The sequence below is a fragment of the Melozone crissalis genome, unplaced genomic scaffold, assembly GCF_028551555.1.
Source record: "Melozone crissalis strain CALT ecotype California unplaced genomic scaffold, PUWL_Pcris_2 ptg000042l_1, whole genome shotgun sequence".
Taxonomy (NCBI): Eukaryota; Metazoa; Chordata; class Aves; order Passeriformes; family Passerellidae; genus Melozone; species Melozone crissalis.
Window position 1 is genome coordinate 65,291,945 of NW_026535820.1, and position 7,968 is coordinate 65,299,912.

Genomic DNA, 7,968 nt, shown 5'->3' on the forward strand with positions numbered 1-7,968 from the left:
TTAGCATTGTCTGCAAATTTACCAATGGAAGATTCAATCCCCTCATCCATGTCATCAATAAAGGTATTGAACAGAACTGGCCCCAGCACAGACCATTGAGGGGCACTACTGGTGACTGGCTGCCAGATGGATGCAGCACCATTCACCACCACTCTATGGGCCCGGCCATCCAGCTAGCTCTTAACCCAGCAAGAACTTCTGTCCAAGCCGTAGGATAAAATTAGATTACGTTAGGTTAGATTAAGTTACATTAGAAGCGCTACTGGACCTGCTGCTCACAGAGATGGGCTCTTTAAAAGAGATGAAGTTTTACAGGAGGCCTGGGCGGTATCCCAGGACCAGCCGCTGGGCCAGAGAGGCGGGATTTTTTACCGGATGGATTGGGCTGGGCTCCGGGAGCGCGGGCAGGGCTGGGCTGGGCTGGGCTGCTCGGGAGTCCGCGCCTCCCCCCGGCGCTCCGCGCTGCTCCGGCTGTGGCCGGGGGCGAGGGCATCCTCAGGGCCGGGACTCCGGCCGTCCCGGCCGCCTACCGCCGTGGCCCCGCGGCTCTCCGGCCCGGGAAGTCCCGCTGCGCGCTGAGGGCTTCTGACCACCGCGGCCCGCTCGGGCTCCTCCGCCTGCTCCTCGCCGGTTTCCGGGAGAAAGGCGCTGGAAGGGTTGGGATTAGCAAATTTTAGAAAACAAGTCTTGTCCTAGCTGGCAGAGTTTCAGACCTACAAAGCTCTGATAGAAAAAGGGATAGCAGGGCTCAAACCGCCCCTGTGTTCCGATTTAGCAATTTCCCTAGACAGTGTTTTCCAGGGGCTTTCCAAAGATCACCGTCTGTTTAAACTGCGCTCTCTATAGTCCTGAGCACGGTTGTGTTCACACCGAATTGTTAGGCTTTCTTGAGGTCTTATTTCCCTGGCAAGATCATAACCTCGCTGACAGCTACAGTTACATGTGAAATATTTAGGAAGCCGCACTATAGTATGATGGCCTTTTGTTTGGAGAAAAAACATAAGGGCACACCTTTGTCCCATGCTCCAGGTGCCCGATGGAGGAATGGACTCCAATTATAATATTCAAGTAGACCCACGTGCTACCACTTGCATGTACAAATAACATGACCTTCAATGCTGCCATCACTATAGAAAACAAAGTTCACTTCATACCATAAGCCCCTGAAAGGTATGCTTTGGGGAATTACCATTCTCTGTCCTACGAAAAACATTGCTCACCAACTGCAAGTTAATAACATAAACTTTTTCTCCCCTTAGAAAGGTAGAATCATTTATGAAATAAACAGGGCCAGGAGACTTCTTCTCCTTTTTAATGCCTTTATTATAAGTGATCAGCTCAGGATTGGGCAGGTCGGCAGGGCTGCAGTACCCCGTCGCCTCTCCCAGGGCGACTCAGAGGAGGAGGATAAGCACAGGTCTGTCCACTAGGGGCAGAGCTGGGGAATCACGTCCTCGTGGGAGCCGTTAGGGTGTGGTGTTCCCGTCTGATGTTGATTTTGCTGGCTGTCTTAGCAGGCCCTCATCTCCGGGGACGACTCCTATGGTCAGGGCGAGAGGGACTCCGAAGTTGTTCCGCATCTCTGCAGGCTCAGCACTCGGCTCCTCACGTCCAGACATCACTCCAGTCTCTCAACTCTTAGGTGGCTCGTTGTTTTTGGGGTTCTTCCTGCGCGTTTGGAATAGGGGTCCCACACAGCATTCTGATCTTGGAGTCACTTTGCATAGCCCCCCCCCTCAGGTGTCTTCACTATTCTGGGAAAAGTACACCTTAGCCTCGGGCAAGGCTCTGCTAATACAAAAGGAGCAATTAGCCACAACGACCCGTGATTATAATAACAAAACACGCAGAACTTTGGCAGGGACAGTGATCTGGCTGCCTTTTTGTAATTTTTTCTCACCAAAAAAAAAATTAACCGAATTTTTGTTCATAACAATTTAGAGTGGAAAAGATCTTTAAGACTGAGTCCAGCAGTAAACCAAATACTTGCCACTCCTCTGAAACATGTCCCAAATCACCACACCTGTGAGTCTTGGAAATACCTCCAGAGACAGCAACTCCACCACTGACTTCCCTGGGGAGCCTATTCCAGGGCTTGACAACCCTTTCGGTGAGGAAATTTTTCCTAATATCCAATCCAGACCTCCCCTAGTGCAACTTGATGCTGTTTCCTGTCATCCTATAATTTCTTATTTGGAAAAGAGCCCTAGACCTGCCTTGCTCAATAGTTAGAGAGTGATTAGGATCTTCCCTGCGCCTCCTTTTCTCCAGCTGAACAACTCCAGCTCCCTCACTTGCTCATCAGACTTGATCTCAAGACCTTTAAACAATTTCATTGCTTTTCTTCAGACACCCTCAAGTTTAACAAACAGATTCAAGGCTATTAATTCTTATGTTTAAACTGTGAAAATCAAGAAATCAGAGCATGCCGTATCTTGGTTTTTTAATATTCTATAACCTGGCTATTTTCATTTTAATTTCTCTTCTCCTTTGGCAGATACCTGCTCTTTACATCTCATGCCCACAGGTTTCAGTTGAGTCAGAGCTACCTCTTTTGAAGCTGCAGATCACACACGTTCAACTAGTAAAAATAGATAATATCTTTTTAAGCAGCAGACCAGGGTGTTAAAATTTACTAAGCTGTCAGTAAAGCACTACAGTTCCTTTTGATACACAAGACTTTTCTGCATTGCAAGAATTTCTGCTCTGCCTGAAGGTTTTGCATTCCATGGCACATTCTAAACTCTCCTTGTCTTGCTGAAAGTTGATAATAATGAAGTTTATTGATTACAGTGCTTCATTCTGCATTCTGAAGTGATGCAGTTATGAGATAATCACTCAGTTATGAGATAATCTGCTAATTACTTGGAAAGTAACTATAGAATATGCTTTTAAAAACAATCTAAAAGTTTGAACTGTTAAATTACAACTGAATTTTAAGATTTAGTATATATAGGTTGACTCAAAGGATTAACCAAAACCTGCCAGAATTTACAAAACTGTAGATTTTTGTATTGCAGAATTAATATGTCCAGTGACTGACAAACAAATGGGTATGATCTGAAAAACCTGAAACATATTGTGCCTTGAAGTAATCTTAAGTGGTAAGTAGTGAGTAGCAAAAGCATGAAAGACCAAACAGAGGTATCTGTATTGGGAAAAATCAGATTAATGGAATAAGATATTAGGCTAGGAACTGTAAGAGGTAATTATGTATTACTTATTCATTCACACACTTGGTGTGGAGAGGGAATATCCTAATTTTAGTATAATATAATTCCATGTGCTGGTTTGGCTTTTTTAAAACTCCCAGACCTTTGGTTCCTGAATGGTAACCTTGCATCCTGGTTTTGCCAACAGGTTTGACTTTGTTGCTGAATTCTTAAAAAAAATACTGTAAACAGGATGAATAGTCTTAAAGAAAATTTTAATTTCCTTTTCTAAAAAGTAAAATTTCATAGACTAATTTGATCTATGTTTTTAGAATGAGTCTATATTGTGATGCAAATCTGTTTCTGTTTCATACCATTGACACTTAAAGAGGATGTTATGTGCCTGGTACTTTTTATGTCATAACAGAGTAAAAATTTGGATGAAGGGTGAAGTTAAGCTGTCCCTGACCAAATGAAAATGTGATACATGTAGATGTAACATGTTATATAGTTTAAAGAGTTTAAAAGTGCAGTTACCTTTGTCACTTAGATGTGCAAGGGAAGGAAACCAGTCATGTGCAAATAGTGTTTGTTGGAGACTGTAATACTAACAGAATTTTAGAATAACCAAATTTTCAGTGGTAGATTGCAGATGTGATTCTATGTTCTATCATCAAGCTTTTAGCCTAAAAAAATGTAAAATAAATTTGATTAACTTTGGTGCCTTCACATTAAAGAAAAACTGTTACTGATGTATACTTAAATTGCTCAGATTGTAGACTGGATAACTGGTTTATAAGGCTGGCCAAATTTTTCAGATGAAAGTCTGTCATATTTTGATAGTATAAAATCCAACTCGCCACCTTGTGTCTTAATATTAGTCATCATTGTAAAGTGGACAAAATCACAGGCTTAGTGATAGTGAAAACTGTTATCTTCCATTTTCTGATTGCTATATTGTTCTTGGATCATGGAAAGATTTTTGTATCGTTCCCACCTGAGGCCATGTTTAATGCACATGGGTATCAGAGGTCTGCATGTGCAGATGCATTTCAAATGCACTTGCATTTCAAGGCCAAACTGATTCTTTTATCCTCCTGTCCCCCTAAACTTTTCCCTGCCCTTTCTCTTTGCCTTTAGCCTTCTCCTACCTTTAGCCTATGTCCTACTATCCATCCCCCAATGGTTCTTTTATCTCCTGGCCAGGCAGTGGAACAGCTGTTTGCTGTATTGTTGTTGCTATCTTGTTTTTGTTTGTCTGTGGTGTGGGCTTAAGATAGCGTGTTATCTGGGAGATCTCGCGATATTATGCCTAACCCCTCTCCCTTTACCGTTGCCCTGCCGTTACCCCCCGTTATAAATTACCCCTGTTGGCAGTTAATAAAGGCCATTTCACTGTCCACCACATTGGTGTCAGCGTGTCTTGGTCCGTGTGGCAGGGGTGCTGCCACAGAGCCGTGCTCGACCCGGGACACCACACCATAGCCCCTGTAGTGGCGGCAACAAGTGGTGCCGAGAACCCGGGATTGAACCCGGGAGCGGGAATCGCCTGGGCGAGGGAACGGCAACCGGAGCAGCGGGACTGTCTCCGACGGGGAGGACACTCCCGGAGGACCAACGAAAGGGGGAAAATCTCCCATTGGAAGCTCGACGAAAGAGGAAGGCTCGCGCTAGGGGCTGGTGGAAGAGGAAGTCTCGCGCCAGAGGACCGACGAAGGAGGAGGGCTCACGTCGGGGCGGTGGAAAAGGAAGTCTCGCGCCGGGGAATTGGCGAAGGAGAAGGGCTCACGCTGCAGCCGACGGAAGAGGAAGGCTCGCGTCGTGATTGGCGCATGAGAAAGGCTCACACCAGGCTAGCGAAAGAGGAGGGCTCGCGCCGAGGGACCAGTGAGGGAGAGTCCCTTTTCAAGGTCATTTTTAAATTATGGGGCAGGGTTATGCAGGCTCTTGGGCAGGAGCGGGGAGAGTGGGGGGCCGCCCAGAACTACTTGCGGGAGGGGCCCCATCAGGCTGTGTGTGATTATGAGTCCACAGAGGGTGGTGATTTGCAGCCGCGGGAACGCCCCCGGGTAGAGAAAAAAAAGGATCATTTTGGGACGGGCTGCTGGAGGAAGCCCGAGCGGCAGCCGTTGATTCAGAAGTGCCGTGCGGGGCCGTTAGCCCAAGGGCGCGGAGCGGGGCCGCCATTGATTCGGGCTCCGGAGGAGCCTGGGCAGGGCCTCCGCCCTGCGTGCCGCGGAGCGGCCGGCGCCCGAAAAGGGGAGGGCGCCGCTCCGAGGGGGCCTGGGCGGGGCCTCCACCCTACGCGCCGCGGAGCGGCGAGCCCCTGAAAGGGGAGAACACGGACGCCGACGGGGCCGCGATCGGCGGAGATAGTGGAGGGCTGCAAGTTAACGCAGGCATGCGCGGGCACTACAGAGGGAAGGAGCACGGAGGGAAAGCTGACGTTGCTCTGAGTGTGTGTCGGAGATCGCGTTACAGCAGAAGGCGGGGCGAGCTTAGAGGCTGAGAGCGGCCCGGGGCTAAGGCAGAAGGAAGGTTCGGGAACCTGGAAGTCACCAGACAGTCGAGTTCTGGGACTGACTCGGACTCGGACTGGGATGAGTGGTTTCCTAAGCGGTCCGCTGCTGATCCCGATTCTTATTCTGGCTCTTCTGATACAGAGGAAGAGGGAGTGAGGGCACATAAGGGTAGCCACCACAGTCCTCCTGTTTGGGTCAAGGAACAAACCCCCCTCATGAACTGGAAGAAGAAAAATCGAAGCAGTCGGGAAATGATACCTTGGTGGCTGAAATTCAGAAGAAAGTGGAGTCTTTAGAGAATGAAGAAAATCTATCCAGTCACAAATTGATGAGGCCAAGTCCACCCTAAAAGTGTATCAGATTAGTACTGAGAGACTCAAGACATCTGTTCAAGATGCAGTAGATGAAAACAGCCATCTCCAGGAAAGTGAGAAACAGCTTTTACAAGAAGCTGAAGGATGGGGTGAACGATTTAGTGAACTAAATGAACAAACAAAGATGTTTGAGTCTTCTAAAACAGATGTAGAAGAAGTTTTGAAAAATAGAGAGCCAAATCAAGTCACCGACACAATATATACTGAACATGAAAGACTGGAGTTCAGCAATACAGGAAGATGGTGACACTGAAGACAACCACTGGGACACAGATATAAAGGGGGAAAGAGAGAATGGAGAGCACTTAGATGATGAGCAAAAATGAACTGTAAAAAAATTGGTCTATGCTGCAAAGTTAAATGCTTGTTTAAAGACCATGGAAGCAGAAAGAGACCAAGTGCATTCAAAACTGTCTGATGAAAATAAAGCTAAAGAAGAACTTATGGAATGCATAGAAACCCTCCAAAGCCAGCAAGCTTCCTTGCAGTCTGAGAATGAATCTTTTGAAAGCGAAGTTCATAAGCTTCAGCAGAAACTTAAAGTAATGACTGAGCTTTATCAAGAAAATGAAATGAAACTACACAGGAAGTTGACAGAAGAGAGGGAGCGTCTACAGAAGGAAGAAAAGCTTTCTAAAGTAGATGAAAAAATTATTCATGCTGCTGAAGAACTTAACAGCTACAGAGAGCGAGCAAAGGACCTGGAAGAAGAGCTGGAGAGAACCATTCGTTCTTAGGAGAATCAGATTACTTCACATGAGAAAAAAGCTCATGATAATTGGCTGACAGCCCTAGCAGCTAAAACTGCTCCAACCTTATTGGAAGGTCCTTTAAGGCTTTCACCTATGCTTCCAGGTGGAGGAGGAGGAAGAGGATCCAGAGGACCAACTGCCATGTACGAAGCTGGAAGTGAAAGAGGAGAGCTGAATTCTGATAGATTAACTGATCCCCACAGACCACCATCAGATACTGGATCCCTGTCTCCTCCTTGGGAAAGAGAACACAGGATAATTCTGCCTCCACCAGGTGAGGCTTATGCTGATCCAGCTCATCCAGCTCAAAGACAAGGAAGATTTTTCCCTAATCCTCCAAATACTGGAAGACTTTCTGGACCAGCAGAACAGTGGTTCAGTCAAGCAGTTGGGGCCCTGACCACCCAGTGCTCCCAGCAAGAGCATTTTTAGCTTGACTCAATCAGATTCTTTTCCCAGAGGCACATGTGGTCCAGCTGAAGCCATTTAACTCTTTCTACTTGAGCCTGCTGAGCTTAACCTCTCCCACCTGTCAGCCCTGTGCCCATCAGTGAAGTTCCTGGAGGAAAGAAAACAGCCAAGAAGCAGCAAGAGGGTGAAACAACGAATGTGAACTCAAAACAAATGTGAATTGTGTGTAATTTCCTGTGGAAAAGCTTCAGACATCTAACCTCAAGCCAGAGGCATTTGTCACCAGGAGCTATAGACTCAGTCTCTTCAAGGAGGGGAGTATCTAGGATGGTGATCAAACTGGTTGGCTGCCACAAGGATGGTGAATAATTGCTTCTGAATGTTAATAATTACTTCTATATTTTCCTGGTCCAGTGTGTCGGACATATTCTGAACATGCCTGATGGTTCACCCAGGAAGGTTAGGAGGCATTTAGGTACTTCCTTAGACATCTGTGAACTGCCTAGACAGAAGGTAGGGGCCCAAATGCACAAAGTGGGACATGCCCAGGCAGGCAGAGGGTGGACTTGGAGCTCCCAAGTGAACTGATTTCAGGTACTGCTACAGAAGCCACCCAGACTGCTCTCTGAGAGTTCAGCTCTGCAGGGCTGTTGCCAGCATTGACACAAAATCAGTAACCTGAACCTCAGTATGCCAGCATTGACACAAAATCAGTAACCTGAACCTCAGTATGGACTCCAGTTTCTTTGCTATTCTT

At 46.7% G+C, this 7,968-nt stretch overlaps 1 pseudogene; it reads left to right on the forward strand.

Annotated features, from left to right (window-relative positions):
- The first annotated feature begins 1,020 nt into the window (after positions 1–1,020).
- LOC128942777 (melanoma inhibitory activity protein 2-like) lies at positions 1,021–7,232 on the forward strand (annotated as a pseudogene).
- The last annotated feature ends 736 nt before the right edge of the window (positions 7,233–7,968 follow it).